Source organism: Salmo salar, chromosome 24, assembly GCF_965601325.2.
Source record: "Salmo salar chromosome 24, fSalSal1, whole genome shotgun sequence".
Taxonomy (NCBI): Eukaryota; Metazoa; Chordata; class Actinopteri; order Salmoniformes; family Salmonidae; genus Salmo; species Salmo salar.
The window spans coordinates 16450290-16468168 of record NC_138314.1 but is presented as its reverse complement, the minus strand read 5'-3'; the positions used below and the strand labels follow the sequence as shown (position 1 = coordinate 16468168).

The following is a 17879-nucleotide window of genomic DNA, read 5'->3' as shown; positions in this document are numbered from 1 at the left end:
TATTACATTGAACTGAACTAAAAACAACTGTCCTCCAGCACTGGCAAAGGTGCATGTGTTAGAATAGCTATCGCCATGCTGCTGTGCTGTGTAATACGGGTCATAGTGGTTGGCTCTACTGCAGCCAAGCAGAAAGATTATCGCTTACTGCACTGAAACAATAAACAGTCAAGTCACATACAGCAGGCCTACAACACGTAGATTCATGTCTTATCTTCCACCTGATGACAGCATACTGTCAGAATACACTTTAGCACTCTAGCATGTTTAAATCAGGCAGACATCTGGGCATCAGTTAATCTGTCAGGACCCAGCCACTAAGAGCTTTCCCATGCATAGACGTAGCCCGAGATAAATAGGCGATAAACTCTAATATCTTTGACTGGCCAGCTAAGCATGAGCGTCTATCCTTTTTTCTGTATCAGCATAGGCTATTGTTATTGTATGTCCAGCCAGGAGTAGCATTTATATCAGACCACTGTTCTCCTTTATCACCCAGGTTTCTCCCACAGCAATGGAGAGGAAACCTCAGGTCAGTAACTGACACAGAGAGCATGGGAATAGAGACCACTGGTTGCTAACATGTGAACATGTAGATGAGAGATTTTGTGTGGTGTATAATACTGTGCATTTCCTGTCAAATAAATGGCTGTTGATATTGACAGTGAACTTGATGCAGTGATCATGTTGTGGCAGTTTTATTGGAATAACTATATTCGTCATGCCACCACACTACAGTGCGTAGGCTGCAGTATGGTACCGTTTAGCCAGCGTCGATGAGCAATAGATCATCACGTGTCCTTCATTGTGTCTGTCATAAAGACAGTAAATCATGGATACGGCCACATGGAATTTGTGGAGATGTTTTCTTCTGCAATGCCTTTACAGTACTGTTGGTATATCATGTTGATAAAACCTTATACTTATTTTTTTGTGTGTGTGTTCATTTTGTATTTGGATCAATTCCACCAACCTGGTCTAGAGCATTTCGTATTATTCTGTACGTAAATTATATGTTACGTTTCGTATGGTATGGTATGTCCTAATTTGTGGTTGTCCATCACCCATTTCGCATGATATGTTACGAATTACAATTCATATTATATGCTACGAATTTACAAAACATACAATATGTAAAAAAAAAAGAAAAATGTATGATGTGTTACGAATTCTAGCTAGGTGGCTATGGCTAGCTAGCTGGCTAACATTAGCTAGGCTAGGGGTTAGGGTTAAGATTAGGAGTCGGGTTAAAGGGTTAAGGTTAGGGTTAGGGGAAGGGTTAGCTAACACGCTAAATAGTTGTAAAGTAGCTAAAAAGTAGTAAGTAGTTGAAAAGTTGCTAATTAGCTAAAGTTGTCCGTGATGAGATTCGATCTTTCAACCTTTGGGTTGCTAGACGTTCGTGTTATATGTCCACCCACCCACCCTACTTTTGTTTTTGGCTTAAGTAACCATCTGTGTAACCATACCAAACGTAACATATCATACGAATTTGAGAGTCCCGGATTTAAGTTTACTATGTTACGTCTAGTCTATGAGACCAGGCTGATTCCACAGGCATTTTGGTACTCTAGTATATCCCTGTCATGGTGTTTTTCTTCTTCCAGGACTCTCCATGCAGACGGTGTCATGCTTCAGCAATCATGTTTCCTTGTGCTATCAGGAAGGTGTTTCTGCAGAGGTAAGCAGACGTGCTTCTGACTGCATCTCACCGCCCCTGGGGGTCAAAACTAGAACAGAGGGGGACATCCTGAGCTCAAGGAGAGTGTGTGTGTGTGTGTGTGTGGGAACAGCTGCGGCAGAATTTCCTGTCCTGAACAGGAAACAAGATGGCGGAGGATGGAACGTTCAGAACAATGCTGTGAAAGTCAGTTGCCACCCAGGTCACGGTGGGAGGGCCTTGTGAATCAGAGGGGAGAGACCTGGACTGAAAACATCCCAGGCTCTCCATTAGAATGATATAGTCAAATATTGTTACCCCAAGGGCTTTACAGTATGTCCATCATTATGACAGCATGGTGTGAACCAGTATACTGTGACATTTAATCCCAGTGGCATTCGGTCTGGTCTAGTCTGGTTTGATATAATTTCATTCGATTTTTTGAAAACACATACAAAAAAAAAGATCTTAAATCCATTATACAAATATGTTGTTTTCACTATGGTCCTCCTACATTGCAGGCTTTTTGACAGTATGATGGAGGCTTCATCTTCTTTTGTAAACTGATCTGGGTCTGGCTTTGACGTTTAAATCATAGTGGATTTTGTTAGTTTGATTCTTACCCTTTCCAAGAGATATCTATTCTATAATTGACTTTGACCTTATTTTGAATTACAGTTCTAGAAGTAACAGACTTGTGACTTCCTCTGTCAAGGTTTCCATGTCATTCTGCCAAAACATATTTTGTCATGAGCATTCTCACGTTTCAAAACCCCATTCATTGATTAGAATAGCAAGGAGGATGCAAACGGACACAACAACTTCCTTGTTTTTAGGATGTCACACAGGCCCTATATTTAGCCTGACGGACCTACAATAGGCTAGGAATGGCTGTATTCTCCTCGTGACATGCAAACTTGGGAAAGTGTCTTGCAGAGTGACTACTGGGGTAAAGAGGAAAAGTGAGAGAGTACCTTACACACGTACACTCAAGGTTTCACAAATACACACAGACACAGGTATACACGAACATACAGTTGAAGTCGGAAGTTTACATTCACTTAGTTTTGAGTCATTAAATCTCATTTTTCAAACACTCCATACATTTCTTGTTAACAAACTATAGTTTTGGCAAGTCGGTTATGACATCTACTTAATGACCATTGTAATGTTTGGATGAAAAAAAGAGGGAGGCTTGCAAGCCAAAGAACACCATCCCAACCGTGAAGCATGGGGGTGGCAGCATCATGTTGTGATTGTGCTTTGCTGCAGGAGGGACTGGTGCACTTCACAAAATAGATGGCATCATGAAGACGGAAAATAATGTTGATATATTGAAGCAACAGCTCAAGACATCAGTCAGGAATTTAAAGCTTGGCCGCAAATGGGTCTTCCAAATGGACAATGACCCCAAGCATAATTCCAAAGTTGTGACAAAACGGCTTAAGGACAACAAAGTCAAGGTATTGGAGTGGCCGTCACAAAGCCCTGACCTCAATCCCATAGAACATTTGTGGGCAGAACTGAAAACGCGTGTGCGAGCAAGGAGGCCAACAAACCTGATTCAGTTACACCAGCTCTGTCAGGAGGAATGGGCCAAAATTCACCCAACTTATTATGGGAAGCTTGTGGAAGGCTACCCGAAACGTTTGACCCAAGTTCAACAATTTAAAGGCAATGCTACCAATACTAATTGAGTGTATGTAAACTTCTGACCCACTGGGAATGTGATGAAAGAAATAAAAGCTGAAATAAATCATTCTCTCTACTATTATTCTGACATTTCAGATTCTTAAAATTAAGTGGTGATCCTAACTGACCAAAGACAGGGAATTTTTACTAGGATTAAATGTCAGGAATTGTGAAAACTGAGTTTAAATGTATTTGGCTAAGGTGTATGTAAACTTCCGACTTCAACTGTATATATGAGGTCTGTTTTTCTTACTAAGACTTCATAACGAAAAAAAATATTAAAACGATATAGATCTAGAAAACTGACATTGAACTAGAACAATGATATAGAATTAGAACACGGATATAGAATTAGAACACGGATATAGAATTAGAACACGGATATAGAATTAGAACACGGATATAGAATTAGAACACGGATATAGAATTAGAACACTGGATATAGAATTAGAACACGGGCCGATATAGAATTAGAACACCGATATAGAATTAGAACACCGATATAGAATTAGAACACTGATCTCAGACACTGATACAGAATTCTGTGCAAGGCTTCCTGTGCCGTAGCAGAGGCTAAAGGAGGGATGAAGGCGGAAAGGAAACTCAGCCAAGGGAAATATATACCATAATATAAGCCTATTCCTCCGGGATATCCTTTTCCAATTCCAAACAAACCACTCACCCTCCTTAAAGAGGCCTGTAGTTGTGAGGTAGAGGGGCCACAATGGAAACACAATGAGTGGGATTTAGCAAATCTACTAAGAGCAGGGTTGCATGTACCAGGCAGCATTGGTTCGGTGTTCCTCTCCATCACCACCTCAGGCTGGTTCCATCATCAAAAGCAAACAGGGGTGGAGTTTCCGGATACGTCCCAAATTGCAATATCTTTTGGCCAGAGAGTTCTGGTGGAAAGTAGTGCACTATATAAGGAATAAGGTTGATTTGTTGTGCTTTCCAAAAATAGAATTTCAGTACATTTTACATAAAATAGACACAGACAAACTAGATCAATCATCCATCCATCAAACAAAATAATCACACTACTGAAAATGAAAAATTGATTTTTGTTTTGTTTTTGATTTTCATAGCAAAATGGAGAAGGGCCAATCAAGACAGAAACAAAAAGTGCCACGGCTCATCATTACTTTACAATTGAATAATTATCATGTACAGCAGGGATGGGCAACTTTGATGCGGGTGTGGGGCACAAAAAAATCTGAACTCATCATGAGGGGCTGCAGTTGCTCGCGGGTCTGCGCACCCACATCCATACATATTCTGTCAACGTGAATTCAGAAGCTGCTCACGTAACACACTCTCCTCTCACTCTGTTAGAATTTCAGCTCCCCAAAGTGAGTTTGAAAGGAGCAGAGGAGCTAAAAAGTCATTAATCATTTTCATTTTTGTCTACATTTAAATCTGATACCTGCTCACCATATGGAGCCTCCCCAGCAGACACAGCTGTGTGTGATAATGGAAAGAGACAGATTAACAGTTGGAGATTCATTCATAACAGAGGCCCCAGGGATGAAAATCCCAGAATGAGAAGGACCCTTATCGTGTCTCACAGGTGTCTCTGAGTCTTACTGAACATACACCTGGCTGTGTGTTCCTGAGAGCTCTGCTTACATAACTGCCTCATATCCAGCTCCTCTCCCAGCAAGACAGATGAGAGCTATGCCCTGCAGAGAAACAGGCTGATTGGATCAATCAAGTGTGATTTTGAGAATTACTGTGATGATAATGACAATATAATCTCCTGGTCTTTAAAAACACCTGGCGGGGAAATGGCTCTCGCTTGTCAAGGGTGACTGTGATGAACAATCAGGTACTGTGTAATTAGTATGGCAATGGTGGTCCACACAGTTGAAAGGAGAGCTAATCTTTTGGTCGAATCTTCCGTAAATGCAATAGGCCTACACTATCTATCTATCCCTGAACTCAATGTATTTTCAGACCAACTGCTAAACTAATGTAGATACAGTATCTCCATTGGATTTAAGAGAAACTACATTTGTACTGCACATACTTTTATTATTACAGAACGAAACGTGCCAGTTAAATCGATTTTTTATTTAACTAGGCAAGTCAGTTAAGATCAAATTCTTATTTACTATGACGGCCTACACCGGCCAAACCCAGACGACGCTGGGCCAATGGTGTGCCGCCCTATGGGACCCCCAATCACGGCCAGTTGTGATAAAGCCTAGAATCGAACCAGGGTCTGTAGTGACACCTCTAGCACTGAGATGCAGCGCCTTAGACCACTGCGCCACTCGGGATGTTTGTCCATATGTGTGATTTCAAATGTGTCTACTAAGAGATTATGATTAATGACAGCAGCAAAGGGGTCTTGTCTTTCAAGCAATATCTGATGGTCATCAAGATGCCGTATCACCGAGCTAAAATATAGCGTTCCTTCACTGCACATCTACTCAGATGCTTTGTCATGCTTACAGGGTGCTAACGGCACGTCATGCTTAATCCAACCTGTCCTGTGATAAATTGACACCCCGTCAACAGAGGTGCTCTAATGAAAATGAAAAATGATTTGCATCTGTCAGTAGACTGTTCCTGTTGAACAGGCTTATTATCGGTTCAATTGAAATTCTTTCTTTCTCTCCCCCTTCTCCCTTTCGCTCTCTCTCTCCATACCTCTCTCTCTCTCTTTCTCTCTCCCTCTCTCACCCTCTCTCGTCATTCCTTAATCTCTCTCCCCTCCCTCTTTCTGTCTGACACCGAAGCTTATTCTTCTTCATTAAAGCCTGTCTGAGGTTCTGGGAGAGTGATGCAATACTAATGGGAAGACAGCAGTGTCCCCTCTCTGTGAAGGATCCCATCAGGAGGCAACCCAGCAAACATGCCCACATTGGCACAATGTGGGTCCAATACAGGTTAAAATATTAGACCCATGTAGGCTTCCCACATTGGGATGATGCGCCATTGCTCAGTGGTGACACGTTGGCCCCAAGGTTGGTGGCCCCAAGGGCAGCCTTCACTTTGCTTGAAATAAGCCCACCCTTTTGGATCAGCTGTTGCTATCATATAGAAGGTATTCACACCCCTTTTCCATTTTTTTTGTGTTACAGCCAGGGGCGGAAATCCCGGGGGGGACGGGGGGGACACGACCCCCCCATCCTGGGAAAAATATGATTTGTCCCCCCCAATATATCACTGAAACATAACTATGTAATTTAAATAATATGAATAATACGCAATGAAAGCAATTGTGCTGATTATAGACACTTAATAGCGCGTTTTTAAGTTTCAAAAGATTGCGACCCCCCCCGCCCTTTGCCTCACAATGGTTTGATCCACTGCCAGTTCCTTAGTTTGCACGTAACTGCCGTGAGGTTCATCCAGTCAATCGCGCACACACACACTAGCTGAATATGCAGCGCTAGCTCGCAAATATTAACTATTAAGCTAGCTACTACCTATTCCATTTATGTGGCCTCGTCAAAGATGGAATCTTTGCTATCGTCAATGTATTCCAAGATCAGCATGCATGTAAGTTAGTGCTTCAAAGTCCCTGTGATAAGGTTAGCGATAAACTAAACAGAACTACACTCTCTTCTACCATTGTTTTAAATATATTTAATGGTCTCGTTGCAAAAGCTAAATTGTCGCAAGGGAACCTTTATTTATTTATTTTATTTCACCTTTATTTAACCCGGGTAGCAAAGATTATAGCAAACACCACTGAATTGGTGCTCGCTAGCTTTGCAAATTCAGCTATTGTTGGAAGCCAGCCAATATGAAGCAAATGATTACAATTACAAAAGGTTGCAGCATATGTTGTGTAAATGGTGAACTCATACAGCTGTCAACTCTTGTCACTGCATTCCGTTTCACATTTGCTAGCTACCTTTTAGATCGAAGCCCATATAGAATGATAGAAGATAAGATGATAGAAGCCCATCTCCTACTGTAAATAACCTACATACTGTGTGTGTGTAGCCAACCAGGTAGAAAAATGGCAGAAAAATGGCAGAAAAAAGACGGACATCAGAGTATTTTTCAGTACACCAAAACGCAAAGTAAGAACCCTAGTAGCCTAATATCTCACACTAGTTGATAAAATGTTCATAAGAAAGAAGTGAAATGCTAATGGAATGTTTCACAATGATGTCATTAGGCAGAGCAGGCAACAGATAGCACACAGACAGGAGAGTTGGGGACAGATATGCAGAGACAGACTGGCAGAGACAGGGAGTCTCAGGTAAGTTTGTTGAGTCTTTGTTTGGCAACATTATGAAAGGTTCTCAATTTTGTTTACTTGTAAAATAGGAACATAATTGGAAAATGCCATGGATACCCCCACTCTCAACTTAAACTGGTGACTGAACTAAGATTTGTTAAAGGCAATGGTATTGCTGTTGTGATTAGTTGTGTAGTTTTGGGTACCAGTAGTTAGGAGTACGGCAAACACCTTATTTCTTTGGTTCCTCAATATACATTTACCATATTAAACGTAGGCTATGTGTTACAGCACTACTTTTGGTATCCCCCTCAGGAATTGCTCTTGAGAAAATGTAATGTAATTGTCCCCTCCAAAGTTGATATCAGATTTTCGCCCCTGGTTACAGCCTGAATTTAAAACAGATTAAATTGAGATTTGGTGTCACTGACCCATAATGTCAAAGTGGAATTATGTTTTTAAACATTTTTACAGATGAATAAAAAATGAAAAGACGAAATGTCTTGAGTTAATACGTTTTCAACCCCTTTGTTATGGAAAGCCTAAGTAAGTTCAGGAGTAAAAATGTGCTTAACAAGTCATATAATAAGTTGCATGGACTCACTCTGTGAGCAATAATAGTGTTTAACATTATTTTTAAATGACTACCTCATCTCTGTACCCAACACATACAATTATCTGGAAGGTCCCTCAGTCAAGCAGTGAATTTCAAACACAGATTCAACCACAAAGACCAGGGAGGTTTTCCAATGCCTCGTAAAGAAGGGCACCTATTGGTAGATGGCAACAACAACAAAAATATCCCTTTGAGCATGGTGAAGTAATTAATTACATTTTGGATGGTGTATCAATACAGCCAGTCACTACAATGATACAGGCGTCCATCCTAACTCAGTTGCCAGAGAGGAAGGAAACCGCTCAGGGATTTCACTTTGAAGCCAATGGTGACTTAAAACAGTTACAGAGTTCAATGGCTGTGATAGGAGAAAACTGAGGATGGATCAACAACAGTAGTTACTCCACAGTAGTAACCTAGATTTTCAAGCATGGTGGTGGCTGCATCATGTTATGGGTACGCTTGTCATCAGCAAGGACTAGGAAGTGTTTTAGGATAAAAATAAATGGAATAGAGCTAAGCAAAGGCAAAAGCCTAGAGGAAAACCTGGTGTTCAGTCTGCTTTCCAACAGACACTGGGAGACAAATTCACCTGTCAGCAGGACAATAACCTAAAACACAAGGCCAAATATACACCGGAGTTGCTTACCAAGACGACATTATTTGTTCCTGAGTGGCCTTGTTACAGTTTTACCTTAAATAGGCTTAAACAAGACTTGAAAATGGCTGTCAAGTTGATCAAAAACTTGACAGCGCTTGAAGAATATTAATGTGCAAATATTGTATAATCCAGGTGTGCATAGCTCTTAGGTACTTACCCAGAGAGACTCACAGCTGTAATCGCTGCCAAAGGTGATTCTAAAATGAGATATTTCTGTATTTCATTTTCAATACATTTGCTAACATTTTCAAAAACATGTTTTCACTTTGAAAAAAATATATTTAATCCATTTTGAATTCAGGCTGTAACACAGCAAAATTTGGAATAAGTGAAGGAGTATGAATACTTTCTGAAGGCACTGTATTTACACTGAGTATAAAAAACATTATGAACACCTGCTCTACCCATGACATAGACTGACCAGGTGAACACTATGATCCCTTATTGATGTCACTTGTTAAATCCACTTCAATCAGTGTAGATGAAAGGGAGGAGACAGGTTAAAGAAGGATGTTTAAGTCTTGAGACAATTGAGGCATGGATTGTGTATGTGTGCCATTCAGAGGGTGAATGGACAAGACTAAATATTTAAGTGCATTTGAACATGGTATGGTAGTAGATGCCAGGCTCACCGATTTGTGTCAAGAGCTACAACGCTGCTGGGTTTTTCGTGCTCAACAGTTTCTTGTGTCTATCAAGAATGGTCCATCACCCAAAGAACATTCAGCCAACTTGACAGAACTGTGGGAAGCATTAGAGCCTTTTTACAGACTTCATCATCGGCAGTGTACAATTTACAAAAACATTTTATATTACACAACAGAATACTTAACTTAGATTTTTGGTTGAGATGGAAACGTGAATCCAACATCTAAATTATGAATTTGTATCTGAATGACTAAAATGTAAATGTTCTTGGCTGATAAAGCCAGTGTATTCATTCTCCTGAACTCTGGCTAATTATTGTTCTATGGCCGAGGGGGTGCCTTGTAACCTTATCCAGTTTGGATGTTTGGATAGAAAGCTTCATATTTGTAGATAACTGAAGAAGTCTGACGTTGGTATATTAAACTCAGAGCTCAGTTTTTCAAATTATTTTAGAGTACCCTTTTCAAGTAATTGATGGACATATTGAAGTTTCAAGTGTGTCTAGTTTCTAAAACTTGTGTCTAAAATCGTAGTGTTTTAAACCCCTTAATTTTTCCCTCAGGGAATACAGATAGAGGGACTGAAGTACATTCTGACTTTTCTATTTCCAGCCATCTTCTACCTACAGCTTCAGACATCCATACTATCATGGCCCTAAGTTGGGTTGCAAACCAGTAACTTCTAATACGAGTGGGATGGTGTGGCTTCGTGACAATGAGATGTCGCTTTGATTTGACAGCTCTAACCCTGCCAGCTTTGCAGGTGTCGGCTATCGCCGGTTAACACTTGATCTGATCTAGGCCTTTGTTGGGCTTTTAAATGGTTGAAAAGGGCAGTGATAACACATATAGATGACAACTAAACCAAAAATCTGACAATGTTTTTTCATTGGAATTTGGTTGCCCTTTGAGATGGCTCCAGTGATAACACATTGAGAATTCAACAAACTTCTGGCTGTCTTCTGGGTGGGTGAATAAAGGTTGAAATCTCATTGATCAACACCTCAACCAAATATTACCCACATTTCCACATTGAAATGACATGGTGTGTCCACTGGGATGTCCTGTTTCATTATTTTAATTGGGGGGCGAATCGCATACGTACTAAACCATTAGCTACATTTCGTTTGTCCATCGTCACTTCGGCACTGACATTCACTACATGGCTTTTTCCAGGCAGCAGTCATTTGGCTCATGAAGAATTACTTTACCTTGGAGTTTCCGTGTCCCACCATTCCAAACATGGCCTACATGGGCGGCTTCCAGTGCAAGCCCTCCAAGCCGCTTCCCCAGGACATGGAGGACTTTGTCCAGAGCTCTGGGGACCATGGGGGCATCATCATGTCCCTGGAGACCTTGGTAGGACAGCTACCTGAGGGCAACGCTGAGGAAATCGCCGCTGCCATTGCCCAACTGCCTCAGAAGGTCATCTGGAGGCACACTGGGAAGAGACCTGCCTCCCTGGGCATCTGCACCTTACTGGTGGACTGGCTCCCCCACAATGACCTCCTGGGACACCCCAAGACCCGGGCCTTCATTGGCCACGGCGGCACCAACGGAGTCCAGGAGACCATCTACCAAGGTGTCCCCATAGTTGGCCTCCCATTTATCTTCGATCCGCCTGATAACCTCAACAAGAGGAGGGCTAAGGGTGTGGCTAAGATAGTGGACATCGCCACCTTAGACAGAGACGTCTTCCTGGAGATGGTGAAGGCTGTTCTCTATGAGCGGTCCTACAGGGAGAACATGCAAAGGCTGTCCAGGCTACAGAAAGACCAGCCTAGGGGACCCTACTCTTTGTTTTGCAGTACTTTAGGTCTTGGGGAAGGTGACCTCATTGTGAGATACTAAGCTAGCGTTGATTAGCGGTCATCTGCTACACTTTCCCATTAGAGCTACAGGCCTAAGTGGCTGCTGTGCCAGCTTGTTATTCAGTGCCAGTGAATTTCAGTCAACATGGTCAGGGCTCTCCACCAGCCCCCACACTCTCTAAGTGCATCGGTAGGACATCAGAGATTTCATCCTCGAAATGCCATTACTCAATGTTTACTGAATAGATCCTGAATCAAGCCCACACTAGGCTACCATTATGAACATAGAGGAAAGTATTGCATTACTCAACGCTTTTTCCAATATTGTTGGTGAAAACACCATACAGTATTAAACGCAGAGAATGTCTCAAGGACAAGGTCTTGAGGATTGCTGGGTGAATACAAATTGCCATCATTGGCAGGACGTTATGGAAAGGGAAGAGTTCAGAGTGGAATGGAAGAAGACAGATGTATCCTCATGTGAAGTCTGGCAGACTAGAGTTTACTCCATGCTTTATTTAAAGGTAGACTCAGCGATTTGCTGTAGATGCAGAAAGTAAACAGCATAGTGGGTCAAAACTGGGTCATTGTATTGTTCGATTTAGCAGCATGGCAGAAATGTCATACATAATTCACATTGAGTACAACTGCCACTGCCACTCATATAATATACATGTCTGTGTTGATGTTGATCTGTTTAGCTCATGGTGCCCCTTTAAAGATAATACAGTCAGAGAGGGAGTTCCAGACAAACACAGACATTCACCACGTTGCTCTTTCAGCATTTTTCATAATTTAATAATAAGGATGAAGCAATTTCTTTGTTTCCATTAAAACAATCACTTTCTTTTTTTATTATGGTGATCATGATGAAGCAGCTTCCCTGCAAACATGACCCCATTGTCCCCATATGGGTATTTGGTGGGCAGGGTTTGCAGGGACTGGCCCACACAAAGCCCACACCACACAAACACGGATTGGCCCATCACAGGCTAGCCCACAGCAAACCAACACTAGCTCAACATGGGCTAGCCTACACCAGCCCAACACAGGCTATCCTACAACAAGCCCACATCAGCCCAACACGGGCTAGCCTACACCAGCCCAACACAGGCTATCCTACAACAAGCCCACATCAGCCCAACACGGGCTAGCCTACACCAGCCCAACACAGGCTATCCCACATAATGTAGGCAGGGGTATTAGAATATTTGGGGGAGTGGTTTGCAAATACTCCAATTCATGGTGTTAAGTTAAAAAGAATACAATATATAAATAGTTGACACCATTCAAACACACGAGGGTTCAGAACTTCAAAGCCAATTATCTCAGAATCCTATTTTTTCAGATAGAACCTTGTAGTTCTAAGGTCACAAGTAGTTTTTGTGCAACCGTTACCGAGAGTGTCATTCCAGAATAAGAATGACAGAATTATTAAACTTCAATAATTGGTTGAGATGGAGATGTGAATCCAACACATTAATTGTTCATCAAAAAAAAAAGGAGGACCAAGGCACTCTTCATATAATTAATTAAAATGCCTTTATTTGTATGGCATGTTCAATAGAAACAAAGTTTTAAAAATCCAACGCAATTCAGGCTGCATGGCCTTCGTCAGGGAGTACATTAATTGTTAACTTTAAGATTAAATTTGAAATCAACCAAAGTATGAAAACCTACTGTAGACATATATGTATTGTCTATTTTTAGTTTAACCATGGGTTCAATTGAAACAACAGCTGTGAATGAGCTCACAAATGCTATATAGGCCTAGTATCATTGATGATATGCAGTGGGGTCCCAAATTATTGACACCCTTGATGAAGATTAGCAATAATGACTGTATAAAATCTATAATTAAAATACTGAATGTTGTATGCAATTTGTTTGTTTTTTAAATAAAAAAATAATAATAATAATTTCAAAAAAATAAGAATATATATATATATATATATGAAATTATATTATTTTAGAATAATAATAAAAGTAAAATAAAAAGAACAGAGCAGCAGCAGCAAATTAAGATTGTAAAAGTGTGTGTGTGTATGTGTGTTTGGAGTGATCAGTCTATGGCTTGGGCGGCTGAAATCTTTGGAAAATGTTCAGGCCTTTCTCAGACACCGCCTGATATAGAGGTCCTGGATGACAGGGAGCTCGGCCCCAGTGATGTACTGGGCTGTCCGCACCACCCTCTGTAGCACTTTGAGGTCAAGGGCGGTGCATTTGCCATACCAAGGGGTGATGCAGCCAGTCAAGATGCTCTCAATGGTGCAGCTGTAGAACTTTTTGAGGACCCGAGGGCCGATGACAAATCATTTTAATCTCACGAGGGGGAGAGGCACTGTCATGCCCGCTTCACGACTGTGTGGTGTGTGTGGACCATGTTAGGTCCTTAGTGATGAGGATGCCAAGGAACTTGAAGCTCTAGACCCGCTCCACAAAAGCCCTGTCGATATTCTCCTATAGTCCATAATCAGCTCCTTGGTCTTACTGACGTTGAGGGAGAGGTTGTTGTCATGGCACCACACTGCTACGTCTCTGACCTCTTCCCTGCAGGCTGACTCATCACTTTCAGTGATCAGGCCTACCACCGTCGTGTGTTGGTGTTGGAGTCATGCGTGGCCACATAGTCATGGGTGAACAAGGAGTACAGGAGGGGACTAAGCACACACCCCTGAGGGGTCCCCGTGTTGAGGATCAGCGTGGCGGAGGTGTTGTTGCCTACCCTCACCACATGGGCGCGGCCGTCAGGAAGTCCAGGATCCAGTTGCAGAGGGAGGTGTTCAGTTCCAGGGTCCCTAGCTTGGTGATGAGCTTTGATGGGACTGGTGTTGAATGCTGAGCTGCAGTCTATGAACAGCATTCTCACATAGTTATTTCCCCTTTTGTCCAGGTGGGAAGGGCAGTGTGAAGTGCAATTGAGTTTGCGTCGTCTGTGGATCTGTAGGGGCGGTATGCGAATTGGAGTGGGTCTAGTGTGTCTGGGATGGTGGTGATGTGTGTCATGACCAGCCTTTCAAAGCACTTCATAATTACAGATCTGAGTGCTGCAGGGCGATAGTCAGTTACCAAGGCAGTTACCTTGGAGCTCTTGGGAGCAGAGACAATGGTAGTCAGCTTGAAATATGTAGGGATTTGTCATGTGTGCTCCCTCTCCGGCCTCTAGGTCACCAGACTGCTCGTTATGGCGCACACCTGTCACCATCGTTACGCGCACCTGTCACCATCGTAACGCGCACCTCCGCGTCATCAGACTCACCTGGACTCCATCACTTCCCTGATTACCTTCCCTATATATGTCACTCCCTTTGGTTCCTTCTCCAGGCGTCATTGTTTCTGTTTCAGTTTATTGTCTGTGTGCCGTTAGTGTTTCTTGTTTTGTATTATGTTTATTTTATTAAAACACTCATTCACTCCCTGAACGTGCTTCCAGACTCTCAGCGCACATCGTTACAGGATTACAGACTGGGAGAAGGATAGATTGAAAATGTCCTGGAAGACACTTGCCAGGTGGTCTGTGCATGCTTTGAGAACACGCCCTGGTATTCCGTCTGGCCCAGTGACCTTGTGGTTGTTAACCTGTTTCAACATTTGACTCACATCGGCCACCGAGATCACACAGTCATCCGGAAAAATAGGGGCTTTCACGAAAGGCACATTGTTATATTCCTCAAAATTATAGGAATATGGGAACAATTACTAAACTTTTGACTACTTTATTTAGGGGTGTCAATAGTTTTGACCCCTACCTTTGAGATTTTTAAAAAATGACTTGTTAAACAAAATCTCTTTCTCTGAGCAATTGTGTTAGTATAAAGTCTATAATTTCCAATTTTTTGGAGAATACAATATAGCTCAGTATTTGAATTATTTATTTTATACAGTCATTATTGCTCATTTTTATTAAGGGTGTCAATCATTTCAGACCCCACTGTTTAACTATTTGGATAACTGTATATATATATCAACGCTCCAGTAGGAGGAGCTGCCCAGTTTGTTTGTTTCTTCTGATAGTGGATATAACGTTGCAAATCTCACGTTGTTTCAAAGGTACAAATTCAACATATTTTATACAAGGTTTGTCTTGTTGTTGAAATTTTGACCTCAAAACAACAGTTTAAGTTGATGACTTTTTGCAAATCCAATGTATTTTTCAAGTAGATTCCATGTCACAATACGTTGACAATGTACGAAACAATGTTGGTTCAACCAGTTTGTGCCCAGTCATTTTGTCTGTCAACTTTGCTCCTATCATTGGGACATATGAGAGAGGTGAGGGGGCAATCGCAAAGTGACTTGCCCTGGACTGTCCACCTGATATTAAAGACAAAAGGAACACCAAGGCGTTGAGCCAGAAACACAGACCCACCATTTGCAGGATCCATCAGAAACAGGTCATAGTTAGCATCAGGGAATGACAGCAACAGTTCGGTATCTTCAAATATCTGAGTCACCATCTCCAACCCATCCCTGTGTAACTGTGTAAAGTGCTTCATCCTTTTAAGATGCAGACCCTTTAAAGACAACAAGCCTTGACCATCTCTTTGGATCTGCAGTAGTCTGGGCACAAACCAACTAAAGAACTCCTTGTCAAGTCTCACCACCAGGATGGTGATGCTTGAGTAGCGAGGGGACTTTTTCTTAATGTACCAGTTGGTGGATGGACAAATCACTGTGATGCTTTGGCCTCTTGAGTGCAGGTCTTTGATGAGGACCTCCATGTTCACCCAGTGGCTTCCATCCAATGGGACGACCAGCACCTTCCCTCCATAGACACTGGTCAGAGAGAAGAGCTGGTTGATGCATCTCTAAGGGGAATCCTTTGATGGAACATACAACCCACTGGGCACAGACGTCAATTCAACATCTATTCCACGTGGGTTCAATGTAATTTCATTTAAATGACGTGGAAACAATGTTGATTCAACCAGTGTGTGCCCAGTGGGAAGGGAAGAATTGTTATTTACAGAGGAACTTCATCACTCATTTCCTCTGCAATAGCCACAGGATTTAGTCAGTTTTCCAACATAATTATATTGGACTTTGGATTTAATCACTATATTAAAACAAAGAAAAAACTAAAATATAAACACAAGATGCAACAATTTCAAAGATTTTACTGAGTTACAGTTCATTTAAGGAAATAAATTCATTAGGCCCTAGTTTATGGATTTCACATGACTGGGAATACAGATATGCCTATGTTGGTCACAGATACCTTAAAAAAAGGTAGGGGCGTGGATCAGAAAACCAGTCAGTATCTGGTGTGACCGACCCCCAGTTGCCTCATGGAGCGCGACATCTCCTTCGCATAGTTGATCAGGCTTTTGATTGTGGCCTTTGAAATGTTGTCCCTCTCCTCTTCAATGACTGTGCGAAGTTCCTGGATATTGGTGGGAACTGGAACACGCTGCCATACACGTCGATCCAAAGCATCCCAAACCTGCTCAATGGGTGACCTGTCTGGTGAGTATGCAGGCCATAGAAGAACTGGGCCATTTCCAGCTTCCAGTATTTGTGTACAGATCCTTGCGACATGGGGCCGTGCATTATCATGCTGAAACATGAGGTGATGGCGGCAGATGAACGGCACAACAATGGGCCACAGGATCTCATCACGGTATCTCTGTGCATTCAAATTGCCATAGATAAAATGCAATTGTGTTTGTTGTCCATACCAAAACCCCATCGCCACCATGGGCACTCTGTTCACAACGTCGACATCAGCAAACTGCTCAAACCACACGACGCCATAAACACTACACTGTCTGCCATTCGCCTGGGACATTGGAAATCGGGATTCATCTGTGAAGAGCACACTTATCCAGGGTGTCAGTGGCCATCAAAGGTGAGCATTTGCCCACTGAAGTCAGTTATGACGCCGAACTGCAGCCAGGTCAAGACCCTGGTGAGGGCGATGAGCACGCAGATGAGCTTCCCTGAGACCGTTTCTGACAGTTTGTGCAGACATTCTCTGGTTGTGCAATCCCATCGTTTTATCAGCTGTCCGGGTGCATGGTCTCAGATGATCCCACAGGTGAAGAAGCCAAATGTGGAGGTCTTGAGCTGGCATTGGTTACACATGGTTTGCGGTTGTGAGGCTAGTTGGATGTACTGCCAAATTCTCTAAAACAATGTTGGATGCGGCTTATGATAGAGAAATGAACATTACATTCTGTGGCAACCACTCTGGTGGACATTCCTGCAGTCAGCATGCCAATTTCACACTCCCTCAAAACTTGAGACATCTGTGGCTTTGTGTTGTGGGACATAACTGCACCTTTTAGAGTGGCCTTGTATTGTTCCCAGCCCAAGGTACACCTGTGTAATGATCAGTGGCGCAACTTTCACCGGGGACGGGAGGGGACATGACCCCCCCTACATTCTGAAGTTGTATATTTGTCCCCCCCAGTTTTATCATTGCACTGTGATACACAATGCTGCACCAGTGTGCTTTAGGACCATGCAGACGCCTCAGAGTGGGTAGGCTGTTTTACGGTTTCATCCAGCAGAATTTGGACCTGCATGGACACCGCAGAGTGTGCAGACAGGCTGTGTGAAGGCAAAACTTCTGAAAGGCTGGCGTATAGG

The 17879-nt window shown here is 42.3% G+C and overlaps 1 pseudogene; it reads left to right on the top strand.

Annotated features, from left to right (window-relative positions):
• The first annotated feature begins 514 nt into the window (after positions 1-514).
• Positions 515-11328, top strand: LOC106584923 (UDP-glucuronosyltransferase 2A1 pseudogene; annotated as a pseudogene).
• The last annotated feature ends 6551 nt before the right edge of the window (positions 11329-17879 follow it).